This window comes from Lolium perenne, chromosome 4, assembly GCF_019359855.2.
Source record: "Lolium perenne isolate Kyuss_39 chromosome 4, Kyuss_2.0, whole genome shotgun sequence".
Lineage (NCBI taxonomy): Eukaryota > Viridiplantae > Streptophyta > Magnoliopsida > Poales > Poaceae > Lolium > Lolium perenne.
In genome coordinates this window covers 118,617,121-118,634,486 of record NC_067247.2, presented here as the reverse complement: position 1 = coordinate 118,634,486, position 17,366 = coordinate 118,617,121, and positions in this window count along the sequence as shown.

Below are 17,366 nucleotides of genomic sequence, written 5' to 3'. Positions count from 1 at the left end.
CCAATGATATACTTTTTGTGACATGTAACTAACATTTTGTAGGCTAAATTAATAGTAAAAGTTTACCTCAAAATATGCAATACCATGTAAAATGTAAAATGTTGAGAAAAAATGAGTTGACTATGCTCCCAGGTCAAAGAAGAAGCCTAGTCCCCTTTTAAAAATTACTACCAGTGTGGGGACAAAGATACGTCATTACAAGGGTAAGAACACCATTGTGGTGTAGGGATTCGTTGCATAGAAAATAAGAATTTTCCTACCGCGAGAACGCAATCCAAGCCAAGATGCAAGCTAGAAGACGGTAGCAACAAGGGGATGACCGAGACTCACCCTTGAAGATTTCCAAAGCCTACAAGATGAGGCTCTTGTTGCTGCGGTAGACGATCACTTGCCGCTTGCAAAAGCGCGTAGAAGATCTTGATCACGGTGCCACGATCGGGCAGCACCTCCGTGCTCGGTCACACGTTCGGTGTTGATGAAGTCGACGTCCACCTCCCTGTTCCAGCGGGCAGCGGAAGTAGTAGCTTCTCCTTGAATCCGGCAGCACGACGGCGTGGTGGCGGTGGTGGTGGAGAACTCCGGCGGAGCTTTGCTAAGCGTGCGGGAGTGGTGGAGAAGAGAGGGGGCGGCTAGGGTTTGGGAGAGGGGGGCGCCGGCCACTATGGGGTGCGGCCACCTTGTGGTCTTGGGGTGGCCGGCCCCCTCCCCTTGGCCCCTCATTATATAGGTGGAACCCCCAAGTGTTGGACTACAAGTCTTCGAATAAGACCCCAACCCAAAACCTTCCATGTAGTAGGGAAACCTACCCAAGGTGGGAATCCCACTTGGGGTGGGATTCCCCCCTTCCATGTGGGGGGGTGCCCGGCCCCCTTGGTGGAGTCCAAGGTGGACTCCCCCCCTTAGGGTTGGCCGGCCATGGGGAGGTGGAGTCCCTCCGGGACTCCTCCTTCCTTAGTGATTCCTTCCGGACTTTTCTAGAACCTTCTAGAACCTTCCGTAGAATCTTCCGGATCATTTTAAATCTTATAAAATGACTTCCTATATATGAATCTTATTCTCCGGACCATTCCGGAACTCCTCGTGATGTCCGGGATCCCATCCGAGACTTCGAACAATACTTCGAACTCCATTCCATATTCAAGTTCTACCATTTCAACATCAAACCTTAAGTGTGTCACCCTACGGTTCGCGAACTATGTGGACATGGTTGAGTACTCTCTCCGACCAATAACCAATAGCGGGATCTGGAGATCCATAATGGCTCCCACATATTCAACGATGACTTCATTGATCGAATGAACCATTCACATACGATACCAATTCCCTTTGTCACGCGATATTTTACTTGTCCGAGGTTTGATCATCGGTATCTCTCTATACCTTGTTCAACCTCGTCTCCTGACAAGTACTTTTTACTCGTACCGTGGTATGTGGTCTCTTATGAACTTATTCATATGCTTGCAAGACATTAGACGACATTCCACCGAGAGGGCCCAGAGTATATCTATCCGTCATCGGGATGGACAAATCCCACTGTTGATCCATATGCCTCAACTCATACTTTCCGGATACTTAATCCCACCTTTATAACCACCCATTTACGCAGTGACGTTTGATGTAATCAAAGTACCTTTCCGGTATAAGTGATTTACATGATCTCATGGTCATAAGGACTAGGTAACTATGTATCGAAAGCTTATAGCAAATAACTTAATGACGTGATCTTATGCTACGCTTAATTGGGTGTGTCCATTACATCATTCATACAATGATATAACCTTGTTATTAATAACATCCAATGTTCATGATTATGAAACTAATCATCCATTAATCAACAAGCTAGTTAAGAGGCACACTAGGGACTCTTTGTTGTTTACATATCACACATGTATCAATGTTTTGGTTAATACAATTATAGCATGGTATATAAACATTTATCATAAACATAAAGATATATAATAACCACTTTTATTATTGCCTCTTGGGCATATGTCCAACATGTGGGTGGTGATACTACAAGGAAAAAAAGGCACCCATAATGATTTTGCGAGAAATTATAGTCCTTCCCATGTGCTGCAAGGCAAAAGATGGCCATGTTTATGCAAAAGATTTCAAATATTTTGAATGGTCTATCTGGTTTCCAAAGTTCCTTGTTATATTATAATAAAAGAGGACCCATCTAGCAATAGGAACCTACAAAAAGACCTGACTCATTGTAGGAGTATGCTTCCAGTGACGGATCACTGGGCTCGATGGTGGCGTAACAACTTACAAGTCACATGACCTTGTAGAGTTTAAACAAAATTTATCGAACACCACCTTTGTCACCTTTGAGGATTCTTCAAGGTCTAAGGTATTGAAATTATGCAAGGTGGCATGCCCTTCCCATGAGGTTCTCGCGTGACCCAAATTGTAGATCGACTTATTAAGGATCTATCAAACACTACACCTGTAAAACAGAGTTTGGGAACGCTCAACACCCAATAGGGTTGGCGTAGGGTTTATATTTATAGTGTACAACACATACAATGTTACAGGTATAATACACAGAAGCCCACGTATATATACAGTCTAACACCCTCCCTCAATCTCAACTCTGTTATCTAACATCTAACAAGTTGAGATTGCGCCTACAACCTTGGAACAACGGCAAGGATAGTGGCTTTGTGAAGATGTCAGCAAGTTGATCTTTGGAGGAGATAAACCTGATCTGAAGGAGCTTCCGTGCAACACGTTCCCTCACAAAATGATAGTCAACTTCGATGTGCTTGGTTCGAGCATGGAACACAGGATTGGATGACAGATATGTCGCACAATGTTGTCACACCAAAGAACAGGAGGTCGAGCTTGCGGAATGCGCAACTCTCGCAATAAAGACTGCACCCAGATAAGTTCAGCAGTAGCATTGGCCACAGCTTTATACTCAGCTTCAGTACTGCTCCGAGACACTGTAGCTTGCTTGCGAGCACTCCAGGCGATCAAATTAGGACCAAAGAATACTGCATATCCCCCCGTGGATCGCCGATCATCATGACTACCAGCCCAGTCTGCATCAGAGAACGCAAACAACAAGGCTGAAGGAGCAGAACGAAGGCGAAGTCCATAGGACGGCGTATGACGAATATAACGCAGAATGCGCTTCACAGCAGTCCAATGAGGATCTCTGGGTGAGTGCAAATACTGACAGACGCGGTTAACCACATAAGATATATCAGGCCTGGTAATGGTGAGATACTGAAGACCTCCAACAACACTACGATATTCCGTCGCATCCTCAGAGGACAGAAGAACACCATCGGCAGCAGTAAGCACATCAGAAGTAGACATAGGCGTCATGGCAGGCTTACTATCAAGCATGCCAGCATGGCGAAGCAAGTCCTGTGAATACTTCTTCTGAGTGAGAGACAGTCCAGCATCATCATGAGTCACTTCAAGACCAAGGAAATAGTGCAGTTTCCCAAGACCTTTCACAGCAAAAGTAGCTCCAAGCGAAGCAACAAGACGATCAGTAGCAGCAGCAGAGGAGCTAACCAGGATAATATCATCAACATAGACCAGAAGATACATGGTGACCTCTGGACGCTGAAGCAGAAACAGTGACGTGTCTGCTGTGGAGGGAACAAAACCATGAGCACGAAGAGCAGCTCCAAGGCGTGCATGCCAAGCACGAGGAGCTTGCTTGAGACCATACAAGGCCTTCACCAAGCGACACAAGTGATCAGGACGAGAAGGATCATCAAACCCAGGCGGCTGACGCATATAAACCTCCTCATCAAGAACACCATGAAGAAAGGCATTCTGAACATCCAGCTGGCGAAGAGACCACCCACGAGTGACAGCCACAGAGAGCAGAATACGAATGGTGGTTGGCTTGACAACATGACTGAATGTATCCTCATAATCAATGCCATATCGCTGTCGGAACCCCTTGGCAACCAAGCGCGCCTTATACCACTCAATAGTCCCATCTGCATGTTTCTTCACCTTAAACACCCATTTGCAGTCAATAACATTGATACCTGTCCGTGGCGGAACTAAGGACCATGTCTTATTCTTGAGAAGAGCCTGATACTCAAGTTCCATAGCCTGACGCCAATGAGGAATTTGCATGGCGGCAGAGTAATGACGAGGCTCAGCAGTGGGATCAGCAACAGCTTGAGCCAGACACGCAGCGAGCCAAGCAACAGTCCCATCAGTACGCTCCTTGGGGCGAGAGATACCACTCCGACTACGTGTATGTGGTCGAGAGGGCACAGGTGCAGGCACAGTCGATGGAGGAGCCGTGGCTGCAGGTGGAGAGGGAGCGGGCGATGGAGGCGACGGTGAGCCAGAGTGCCCAGGCAGCGAGACAGGCGGCCCAGCTGAGGAAGCGGGCGGCGAGGCGAAAGGCGTCGCCTGAGGCGACCCAGGCGTGGGCGACGGCCCAGGCGGGGACGACGGCCCAGGCGAGGACGATGACCCAGGCGGGGACGACGGCCCAGGCGGAGGCGACGTGGGTCGCGACCCAGCGAGCGGCGAGGCCGAGCCAGGCGTGACCGCATGCTCAGGTGAATGAGCGGGCAGCGGCACGGCGGTCGAGGACACTGCATGGGGCATGCAGGGCACCGCTTGATCGACGTGAACAGCGGGAGCGGTAGACTCCACAGGAGGATCATCCAGAAGCTCAAGGCGCGCACCTCGTCCAACACCTGCACCATGGTTAGGAAGCAAAACAGGAGCATATGCAACATCATCAAATTGACCAGGCAAGATAGGAGTAGACACCAAGGGCTGGGTGGTAGGAGGTGGAGAAACGGTAGGCGCAAAAGGAAACAGGTTTTCATCGAAGACAACATCACGGGAGATGTAGACACGATTGGATGGAATGTGGAGACACTTGTACCCTTTATGCATGGAACTATAGCCGAGGAAAACACACTGTTTGGAGCGAAACTCCAGTTTGCGACTGTTGTAGGGACGGAGGTGTGGCCAACACGCACATCCAAACACTTTGAGAAAAGTGTAGTCTGGAGGTTCATGAAATAAGAGCTCGACAGGTGTTTTCATATTGAGGAGTCTAGTGGGAAGCCTGTTAATGAGAAAACAAGCTGTTATAAACGTGTCACTCCAAAAGCGAAAAGGGACAGATGCGTGCGCAAGAAGGGTTATGCCAGTTTCAACAATGTGGCGGTGTTTACGTTCAGCAACGCCATTCTGTTGGTGGGTATGGGGGCAAGCTACACGGTGAGCAATGCCATGCTTCTGAAAGAAAGAACTAAGGTTGCGATACTCGCCCCCCCCCCCCCCAGTCAGACTGAACATGAATAATTTTCGCGTTGAGGAGCCTCTCTACATGACGTTGGAATTGCAAGAAGACATCAAATACATCAGACTTGCGTTTAAGAAGATAAATCCATGTAAAGCGACTATAAGCATCAATGAAACTGACATAATAATTGTGACCACTAACTGAAGTTTGGGCATGGCCCCACACATCTGAATAAATAAGCTCGAGAGGAGTTTTGGCTACATAGTTTGACACTGAAAAGGGTAACTGATGACTCTTGCCTTGCTGACAGGCATCACAGACTGCAAAGTCTTTATTGCTAGACACAAGTGGGAGATCATGGCGACGAAGCACATGGCGAATAATGGGAGTGGCGGGATGACCAAGGCGAGAGTGCCAATGTGAGGACGAAGCTCGCACGGCACTGAGGACATGGGGGGCGGCAGGCACATCAAGAGAGTAGAGACCATGGCGACTCCAACCTCTAAGAAGAACATCCCGCGTGACTCGGTCCTTGACAAAAAAAATGAAACGGGTGAAACTCAACAAAGACATCATTATCAAGAGTGAGCTTTTTAACAGACAGTAAATTACGAGTGACCGAGGGAACACGAAGAACATTACGAAGATGAATAGACTTGGATGTACGGGTAAGAAGGGAAGCCTGGCCAACATGGGAGATGTGCATACCTGTCCCGTCAGCAGTGCGAACCTGATCATGGCCAGTGTAGGACTCCCGCGCGGTGAGGTGAGAGAGATCATGCGTCAGATGATCGGTAGCACCCGTGTCCATGTACCACGTGGGATCAACAGGGTAAGACGAAGTAGACCCCTGTGTCGCAAGAGCCTCCTGTTTCTCATTACCGCGGCCATCATTGCCAATGCCAAGGAACTCTTGCTTGAAGCGTCGATGGCACCGAGAGGCAAGATGTCCCTCAATACCGCACAGCTGGCAGGGCACCTTGGCGCCACAGGATGGGCACTGCCAGGCGCGACCACGGCCACCAGAGTTGTTGTTGGGGCGGGGCGGCGTGGCGGGCTGGCGGGGCTGCGGCGGGGGCCCGCCTTGCGGGCGCGGCTGCTGTTGGCCACGGCCACCACGGAAGGCCGCATTGGCCACGGCATCATCAGGGCGCATCTTGAGACGGCGTTGCTCAGAGTTGAGGAGGCGAGCATAGAGCTCGCGAGGCGGAAGAGGGGTGTCCCGCCCATTGATGTTCTCCACAAGGGCTTCATAGTCTTCATCAAGGCCATTGAGGAGAAAAGAGGTGAATTCTTCATCACGGAGAGGCTGCCCAATGGAGGAAAGAATGTCCGCCATCTCCTTTACCTTGTTGTAATAGGTGGACATGGGGGAATCCAGTTTCTTGATTTCACCAAGCTTAGTACGGATCGCCATAGACCGAGCCATTGACTGCGAGGAGAAGCTGGAGTCCAGGGTGCCCCAAGCATCGCGCGAGGTCGTAGCAAACACGACCATGCCCGCCACCGAGGGAGTGAGCGAGGACTGTATGGCTCCAAGGATGGCTTGATCCTGAGTGACCCAAAGACGATGCGCGGGGTTATGAACAACCATCGGAGCACCATCAGTGGAGGTGACATGAAGAACAGCCGGGGGACACGGTAACGTGCCATCAACAAATCCTTCCAAGTAATGGTTGCGAAGGAGAGGCAGAACTTGGGCGCGCCACAGAAGGTAATTGTCGGCATTGAGCTTGACCGTCAGGAGATGAGCAAAGTGGAACGGCGTAGTCGCGGCACTAGGGCCAGCATCGGGCACAGGGGCAGGAGCCGGGTCAACCGCCGGTGGAGGCGGAGGCGGCGGCGGCGAGTGCGGCCCATAGGATAAGGGCGGCATGCCGTAGAACAGCGGCTGGCCATAGAGACCAGCTCCATATGGAACAATAGGCGCCGACGCGGCCGGCGGTGATGGTGCACCAGCACCGAGAGCACCAGGGGCACCATAGATCGCCGACGGCAGAGAAGGGGTCGGGGCCGGCGCAGCCGCGGCGGGTGCGTGGCGGACAGCGGTAACCGCCGCAGATGGCACCGCTGCGGGAGGCACCGCCGCAGATGGGATCGCCACGTGGGGCATCGCGGCGGAAGCCGTGGGCGGTGCAAGGGGAGACACCGCGGCGGCGAAGGGCCACCCAACGCCACCATTGAAGATCGATCCCGCCGAGCGCGTGGAGATCGGCGGCGGGACAAGAGGCAGTGGAGCAGTCCCGGCGAGGAGAGCCGCGAGGAACGGCGAGACCGTCGCAGTGGTCGTGGAAGACACCATCGCGGAGGAGGTCGACGTGCTCGAGGCAGCAGGGACCGAGGTGGCGGCGGCGGCCGACTCGGAGGAGGCAGCGGAAGACATAGGATTGGTTAGGGCTGATACCATGTAAAACAGAGTTTGGGAACGCTCAACACCCAATAGGGTTGGCGTAGGGTTTATATTTATAGTGTACAACACATACAATGTTACAGGTATAATACACAGAAGCCCACTTATATATACAGTCTAACAACACCGTAACTGGATAGTTACAAAGATAAATTTGCCCCATCAAAAGCAAGTATCTGTACTTATAAAATGTAAACATGGCACACAGAGTTAAAATCTTAAACAAAACACTATAGACAGTTAAAATCTTAAACAAAACACTAGCGGGGATTTGCCCCTATAATAGACAATGATACCATCCACCAATTGCATGTTAGTAATTACAAATCTACTGATCTGGCTAACATCATGTTTTACAAACCGGATTTTGATCTAGCTAACTCATAAACTTCAACAAATAAAATACTATAGACTTAACGAAATAACGAGCATATCTCTCTGCCTTCTATTTTGTTAGCCATGACGTGGTTCAGTAAAATGTATGAATTAAACCCAAATTAACAAGCTAGCCAAACAGGAGAAACTAAGTCAAGAGTTCAAACTCATTGTGATTTCTTAACAATTCCAAATTTAGCAATAGATGTGCTCAGATAATAGCATTTTCCTAACCACCGTCCCAACATCTCGGTGGAGAACGGAAAGGAGTACACCCTGATCCAGCCTGCCATTCTGTTTTCAGCTCACACTGGCCATCAGTACAGCTGAGGGAAAGACATCGATGCCTCATCACCGTGGAGCGATTCCTCTCTTTAGCTCAGACCATCCGAACGGTTCAAACCGACGATAACCATACCAAATGATGCTACAAGTATCAGCGCCCATTATGATCTGAAACAATTCTTTTCCTAACTGGGCGGCTCTCTGAAACTAATGGCAGCACGACTATTACAGTTAGCTTCTGCGGTTGCCTGTCTCAGTTAATTAGCCTGAAAATGTATTCTTCCAAACAAATAATAGCAATGGCGAGGACCTTCCCTAATCTGAACCTGTACCAGTGTACCACCACTCCACCAGTAAATTACTCGTCAAAGTAGGGTACACGACCTGGAAGTCATCCTGCATCCTTTCTGAGATAACTGCAGTTACCTGCTTCCTCTGTACATCTACTACACTGCCCTTTTTAGTCTCCAGGAGACTGCTAAATTAGGTTGCTTTGCCTGTAATTTATGGCAACGGCCATCTTCTTGCACGTACAGCTTGTAGTCTTTAGACCGACCACGCCCACCTGATATGACGTATCATCTTAATTGGAACACTTTTGCTGTCTCCCGTCTTCTTTGTTACTGCGCTTGGCATATGACAGCAACCACAATCCTGCCATTTTAATCTGTAAGTCAAAGATATCGAGAAAATGCAGATACACTACCCGTAATTTAGATTAGGTAAAACTGTACAAAAGTTTCGTAGAGATCACTATCTTACACGCGTCACTGAAGCAAGTTGAAACATCGCTAATTCGCTGTTTACCTGATTGATTGGGGCGACCCCATATACATTGTCGGCAGCATTGTTAATACCACATCGTAGCAGAGTAAACATCCCCGTCTTGCCCGTCAGCTCAGTGAGCAGCTTTTGTACCCTGCGTTGAATTTGGTATACTCGCCACCGACGGTCGAGCCCTGGATCCTTCTTTAGTTCGCTACGAATATATACAACCAAGCATAGATTGGATGGTTGGCTGACGGTCATGCTTAAGAGGAACACCAAAGTTTTGGGAAAAGAAGAGCATATTCTTTCAGAGCGGAGAGGAGAACTCGCGGATTAATTTGGGATTTGGGTCGCCATCAGGCGTGAGGCACTACTATAGTAAGTACTATACAGCACATTATGCCCTCCGGATCCGCGGGAGATCGATCGAAAATGACCAGATATAAAATTAATCCCCAAGCGTTGCTACTTTGCTAGTCATTAGTCGTGTTAGAACATCTCCACGACTCCACCGTAGGCATCGGCAGGTGCGCAGCGCTATGTTGGCTGTGCCGGCGGGAGTTCCTTAGTTTAGGGAAGAAGATTTCACACCGGCTCGCTATATACAGTTGGCCCTCAAATGTTTTTTTTACCAAATTTCAACATTTCACATAGTTTCAACACTTCAAACTACAGTGTTAAAACACACAAATTATTTCAGCAAATAGTTCAAACAAATAAATTAAATTATTTATAGAACAAAATAAATTCCAATGAATCGTGCGGAGTTTCCTCTCTGCACCCACAAAAGCTTAACTAGGTCACTCTTTCCCGCGGAGTCTCCATTTCGTTATGCTGATTAGGAACCAGGGACGCTGGGTTTAGCATGTTATTGTTGTTGTTGCCCCAACATTTTCTCGGAAATCCCTCATTAGTGCCCGAGTAGGAGATGGACGTGAAGGTATTTGTAGTCTTTTTTCCCATAGAATTTGAAACCAATTTGATGTCTCGTGTGTCCCTACCCACTACGATGGCTCCTTTGATTCATAGGATAGGAAAAGCTTATTAATATAGTGGGATGAAAGCTTGCTTTGAGGAGGCTGCGAGCACGACAAGATAACTCCCTAGAAAAACCAGCTAATTTCATAGACACAAGGGGTTAAGTGCATAAGTGGGCTATAATTCGCCGGTGGGGGAGTCTACCTCTGATCACCATCCACTAATGATCCAACGACTCAAGACGTTAGTTTCCAGATTTTCGTTGAATCGTGGTTTGCACTGGATACTTTGCCCTAGCTACTATGATAAGTTATTGTTTTTAGCAGTTTATTTATTTACAAGATCATTTTTTCAGTGCTCAAAATAAATCTCAAAACAAAACAAACATCACTATTACCTTCATCCCTCCAACCAACATGTAGATGAGAAATGATGTAGTTTACATTTGGTATCAATTTAGTGGTCTATGTTCCAAAATAGCTATACCTATAAAATAATAGACATGTCAACAATAGAAATGTGACATATGGCTTCACTTGCCCCTTGATTCGTCACCCTTGACCATTTATGTGACTAATCAATAATTGACTTATGAAAATTAAAATAGTGACACTTTCATCCATGCCTACATACACATATGAGATGGTGGCAAGTTAATACTCTGTAGTACAACCATGCAACGAACTTAATCCTAATAACACTTAATTTTGCAAACAAAGTTGCACATAGCATCATCCAGATACCAACTTTCTAGAAAAGTGTTAGGTCAAACAGCACAATGGATATCTAAGTTGTAGTCCCATGTCAGGCAGTAGCAAACCTAGAAACGTTTTGAAACCTGAGCAAACCATAAACTGTAGTGCTTAAGAAACCAATGTTTCATAGTTCTTTTTACAAAGTGTATTAGCTTTTTAAAAGTTAACAAATATATTTTACTAAATTTGTAGAAAGATATCTACATGTATGACGCTTGATAAAATAAGAAAACATATTTTATCATGGATCTAATGATACTGATTAAATATAAAAATGTATTTGATGATATATCTAATGGTATTTATTTCGTAATATAGATGTTATTGTAAACTAGATCAAAGCTAGAAAGGTTTAACGTTTTTTGGAAGACTAATGCACCTTATAGAAAATAGAAGAAGTATGAATTAATGAGACGCAAGAAAGAATATGGGAGACGATCGAGAAATAATCATACTGCCCATAAATCCGTTCGTGGGCGTGGCTTGACCTAAGTACACGTGACTTATCTTGTCCATGTTTAGACAAGGAAGCTATACACTAAACACGCAAATACTACCCGTTTTAGAGCATGTACAATAGAATTTAGGTAGTTTGTTCTAAGATATCAAATGTTATATTTTAGTTGAGTTGGGGAAGAAAGAAGAGGAGAGAAAAGGTAGAGCCAACTCTAGTAAGTGTTCCTAGTTACTCTTTATGAGAGTGAATTATGAGCCATGTATCACTAAAATAGTATTTTTTTAGCTTACTATTGTATATGTTAACTATAAGATTAGCTAAAAATAACATGGTAATATGCTTGAATCAGCGGTTGACTCTATTATTGTTCCTTGTCTTAAGATTAGAAAATTTGTAAGGACTAAAAAAGCACATAATTCATCCTTAATAATTACTGAACGCATCAATAGTTTTACATGGATGAGAGAAAAGATAGAAAAATACATTAAAAACAAATGACAATAAAAAAAGACTTATACTCCCTAATTAAATAAAACTCACTGCAAGACGAGTTGTACATCCATGAGTGGATGGAGAGCCGTTTTGGTTGGTATTCGGTGGTCTAGTTGGCGAGGCTAGCTGTATAGGACTATTAACTCCATGTAGAACTATAGTAACTCCATGTTAGTCGATAGGAGTGCCGATTAGCCTTCATCTGTTCAGTCATCACCCGGACCCATGCATTTAGACTAGGCTCAATGGAAATATCATGTATGTCATGTTGATAAAAATATGATGTGTTAAATCAATTAATGAGGTGGGAGATAAGAATGGTACTACCTCCATCCCAAGGAATAAGACTAGTCACAATGGGAAGTATCATACATAGTATCATGCACATGATACTAGTTTATGATACTAACCCCACAATGCATAGTATCATAAGATAGTATCATCATATTTAATGTTTTGTAGAATCTCAATGCAAATGTGTGTACATGATGTGTTTTTCATTAAGTTTTCTAGTTTTACGTGCTATGATACGGTATCATATTATGATATCACTCTCATCTTTCACCTCATTAATTGGTGTGCCACATCAGATTCTTGCCAACATGGCATGCATGATACTACTTACGATACTCCCATTGGGGCTAGTCTAAGGTGCACACGTATTCCAAGGCGAACTTTGACCATAAAATTGAGCAGCAAAATCTTGGTTATATTATATGTAATTAGTATCGTTGGATTCATATTGAAAACACTTTCTAATGATGTTAATTTTATACAAATAATTTTTATATATTTGAAGTAATTCTTAGTCAAACGAAAAACACGTAAAACGAGGGCGCCTTATTCTTTGAATCGGAGGTAGTATCATAATATGATACCGTATCATAGCACATAAACCTAGAAAACTTCATAACAAATACATCATGTACACACATTTGCATTGAGGTTCTACAAAATATTAAATATAATAGAAGTATGATACCATATTATGATACTATGCATTATAGAGGTGGCATCACAAACTTGTATTATGTACATGATACTAGTGTATGATACTTCTAATTGTGACTAGTCTTAGCAATCTGGACGGAGCTGCTGCTGTTTTGTTGGTGCCCCGACCTGGTAGTGCATTCTTCTTTGTTGATATTATCATGGTTAGAGCATCTCCAATCGCGTTCCCAAAGCGTCCCCAAAGCGATTTGGGGCACGCCGGACAAAAAAAACGTTCCCAGCCGCGTCCCCCAAAGCCTCATTTTGTCCGGCGCGGTCCGATACAGTGTCCGGCGCCCCGAGCCCATCCCCGCCCCACAGGAGACGCTCCGGGCACACCGGACACAACGAAAAGCAAGACGAAGCGACGCGGGGCCGACCCGTCAGCGGATCGGAAGCCTAAAACCCCGTCGCCTACCTTTGGTCAAGCAACGTTAATGGCGTCCCAGTTTTCCCAGACGACGCTGGGACGCCTCTCGTCGTGCATGGCCGTGTGGCCGTCCGCACCGGCGTTATTGCGTGCAACCACCCGCTGTCGCGTTGTACATTAAGAGGCCCTGCGGTTCGTCCCAATCTCTCACCGCTACCAAACCTTCTCCTCGCCGCCCCCAGATCTTCTCCTCGCCATTCCAAGCAATGTCGTTCTCGCCCTCCCGCAAGATCGTCGTGGCGAACGGCTTCGGCCGCGGCAGCCTCACCGTGAAGGAGGCGTGGGCTTTGTACCACGCGGGATATCCTGTCCCGCCGGACATGCGCCTGCCAAGCAGCGGCGGTTGGAAGATGGCCGTGAAAGACATTGGCATCCCGCCGCCACCGACGCCGGGCACGGAGCGCTGGAAGGACACCATCAGGGCCCGGCGGGATCAACTCGACGCCGACAAGGGGGCGGATTCGACCTGGGCGGCCAAGAACAACGACGCCTGGTGGGCCACCTACTTGAAGGCCAAGTACGACATGGAGATGCGCAGCACCAGCGGCCTCATCAGCGGGCCGAACAGCTGGAATAGGGACGGGCTCGCCCTGTTCTGGGGCGTTCCGGGGCGCACCCTCGAGAACGTCATCAGCGGCATCTGCAACGGCGCTCCAAGGTTACAGGCGCCGTCCTCACCGCCACTGTCTCCCACAGCGCAATGGCAACCGAGGAGGACAACGTACTCGTCCTCCTCGAACTCTTCTTCATCCCTATCGTCGCCGTCCTCGTCGTACCTCTCGGCGCCCTATATTGTCCCCAATCGCGTGAAGGAGGAGCCGGCGACTCCCGTCAATCCGAGGCGCGGCGGCAGCGGCAGCCGGCGGAAGCAAGAGAGGCGCGGCGGTAGCGGCAGCCGGCGGAAGAAAGAGATGCGCGGCGGCGCCCTCCTCATCCCGAAGCCGGAGGTGAAGGAGGAGCCGGAGGAAGCGTCGCAGGCGGCACTACTCGCGGAGTACGAGAGGCAGCAACGACGACCCCGAGGACTGCCCAGGGCTACGAGCGGCGTTTTTAGCGTCGCTCAACGACAAGGACGCCTGGAGGGGCGACGTCGAGACGACAATCGCCATGTATATCCGCGACTCCGGCAAGCCGCTCGTGGACCTCACCGACGACGGCGAGGCAGGACCAAGCGCTCTGGTGAAGGACGAGCCCGTCGACGAGCCCGACGAGCACGTCAAGCAGGAGGTCGTCACCGACGACATGTATAACTTCCACCAGTACTACGACGCCTCCGTCCGCCGCAAGTACTTCTAGATTAGGTTTAGTTTAAATTTAGTCGAATCTCATTTGAATCTATGTATTATATGCCTAATTTGGTGAATTTAATCGAATCTCGCATAAGTTTAAAATTTCGGAAATTTTGTTTGGGGGACGCGACTGCGGAGCGACGTCCCCCAAACGCGGCACGAACAAAACACATCCTCCAAATACTTGATCCGGCGCCGTTTGGGGGATGGTTTGAGGGACGCTGGAGATGCGAATCACCGCCGTCTCAATGGTCAGTAGATTTTTTAAGTTTTTTTTTTTTTGAAGAAAAGGCAAAAGATTTGCCTTAATTCATTGATAAAGAAGAAAGTGCCCGATTTTTAGGAGAAAATCGGGCGAAAACCAACAACGCACACTGAGCACCTCGGCCAACCTGGCTACCCACACAAAGCACACACGCCATCGAGAAGAAAGCCATCGTTGAGGATGCCATCGAGCGTCATCGTCGTCACTCCTCCACGAGCCAGCGATTCCGACTTCGCCTTAGACAACCACCACCGAGACCTTCGCCGCAAATGACATCGGAGCCCAAGTGGGCCTATGCCAAACAATCGACCCCCCAAGCACGTCGAGGAGGAGGCAGCTCCGACTCCAACCGTGACCTTCATAGGAGAAAGTTGCACGCCTTGCACCAACGCTCGCACCAAACAAGTGGCATCGTTGCCACAAGTCGCCTCGCAGCTCCGACTTCACCATCATGGTAGGGGTGACGATACCGCAACTCCGATCCGCTCACCATTGTCATCGTTGCCACGCAGCCCACGACGCCAACATCAACCATCTTCCACGGGTCCCTCCGACCTAAGCAGCTCCAAATCGATGCCCTCAAGAGGGGAGACGACGCAAGGGCGCCGCCATCGACCGATCATGTCGGATCTAGGGATTACCCTGGAGCATACCAGACAGGATGACAAACAACACCTCGGCGATGTCTTCAAGAAGGGAGCGGCGCCCGAAGCCGTCGCCATCGCCGGCCTCGGCCAGCTGCCGGCCGGCCAGCCACCGAGGACAAGGCGTTAGCCCGGAACATGTCGCGCCATCCTGCATCGTGCTCAAGGCCAGACCGCCTCCATCCCTCAACCCCTATCTCTACCACGGCCACCACACCCACCCGCGCTGGGCAGCACCGCTGGTCGTCCACCGCGCGCGGCCAGAGCTCCTGGTCACAGCCGCCGCCGCCGCCCGGGGACACCGCCCCGGCAAACCGCCGCACCTGCCCCGGACATGGGCAGCACCACCGGCCGTCCCCGCGCTGCCGGAGAGGCCCCTCCGCGGCACAGCCCGCCGCGCCGCCCGCGGCCCAGATCGGGCCCGGGAGGCCCGCACCGCCCGCCGTTACCAACGACGGCGCCACGACCTCGCACGGCCGCCGCGCGTCACGCAGACAGCCGCGCCCGCCGCCCATCGCCGCCGCGCCCGCCGACCGTCGTCGTGCCCGCCGCCGAGTTCTGCACGAACAGCCGCCGACGCCGCCGAAACAGCCGCGCGCGCCGCCGCCGCTCCATGCCGAGCTCCGCCGCAGACCGGGGAACTCGCGCCCCGCCGCTGCAGGCACCACCACTCAACGCACGCCCCTGCCTCCACGCCTTGACGCCGAGCCGTGAGCCGGCGTCGCCGCCGCCGCCGCTCGGGCCAGCCTCGGCCAGCGCATCCGCCGGATCTCGACGAAGAGGCACGCCCGCGCCGCGCTCCACGGGCGAGAGGAGATGACCCGGCCGCCGCCGACGCCGCCCGGGCTTTGCCCGGCGACGCCCTCCGGCGGCGGCGGGAGGGATGGGAAGAGGAGGGCGACCCCCGGCGGCGGCGCCTAGGGTTTCCTCCCGGCCGCTCGCGGGAGCGACTCGGGAGGTCTTAGAAGAACTTTTGTTAGTAGATTTTTTAAGTTCATTCTTTATTTCCTGCTCTGTCATCAACTCACCATGCATGCGGTCTTGTAGAGATAGACAGCGCTACCTAGCGCACGGCACCGGCACACTACTGAAGATGGTTGGAGTACGAGAATAACCAGAGGGTCAGATGGTTAGCTCGAGTTGGTGACTACCCCGTAAGGCCGTAACCCGGATTCGAATCTTCTTGGACACGGATTTGCGGCTCATTGAGCTTCTTCTATAAGAACAAGACCTGGGTGCTAGTGCCCATTGGTCTCTTTTTCTTTTTCTTTTTTTTTTTGAAGATAGTTGGAGTAATCCATTTTTTTCCTGAAAAAAAAAAACTACGGTTCTCTGAGCCTGTGCCAAAGTCTCCCCATATGATGCTTCATGCAAATCTTATTCTGTAACGCACACCTTCACTATGCTGCGGTTTGTTAAGCGGGCCGGCCCAGTAGGGATTCGGGGGTTCAGGTTTTTTCTGGCTTCAGGAAGGTTTTAAACATTTCTGTCCGGGTTTCTTTCCTTTTCTGGTCTTTTTTTCTCTTTTCTCTTTTCCATTTTTTTTCTGTTTCTTTTTCATTTTTTTTCCTTCTTGTTTTATTTTGTTTTTTTATCTGAACAATTTTTTAAACTGTGAACCTTTTTAAATTTGAATATTTTTTAATTTGAAAGATCTGAATATTTTTATTTTCAAATAGGAAAAACATTTCATAATTTGAACTATTTTTAAGTCTGGATATTTTCAAATGCAAACATTTTTAAAAATTGAACATTTTTTCATAATTTAAATATTTTCAAATAAAAACATTTTTTAAAAATTCAAAAAAATCAATATCTGAATCTTTTGCAATATGAACATTTTTATTTATAATCTGGAAATATGAAATTTGAAAGTGTTCAAAGTTTTGAAAATAACCAAAAGAAAACTAAACAAACAGGAAAAAGGAAAAAATGTACGGATCTTAATGGGGGTGGTAATTTATCGATGGAACCCCGAAC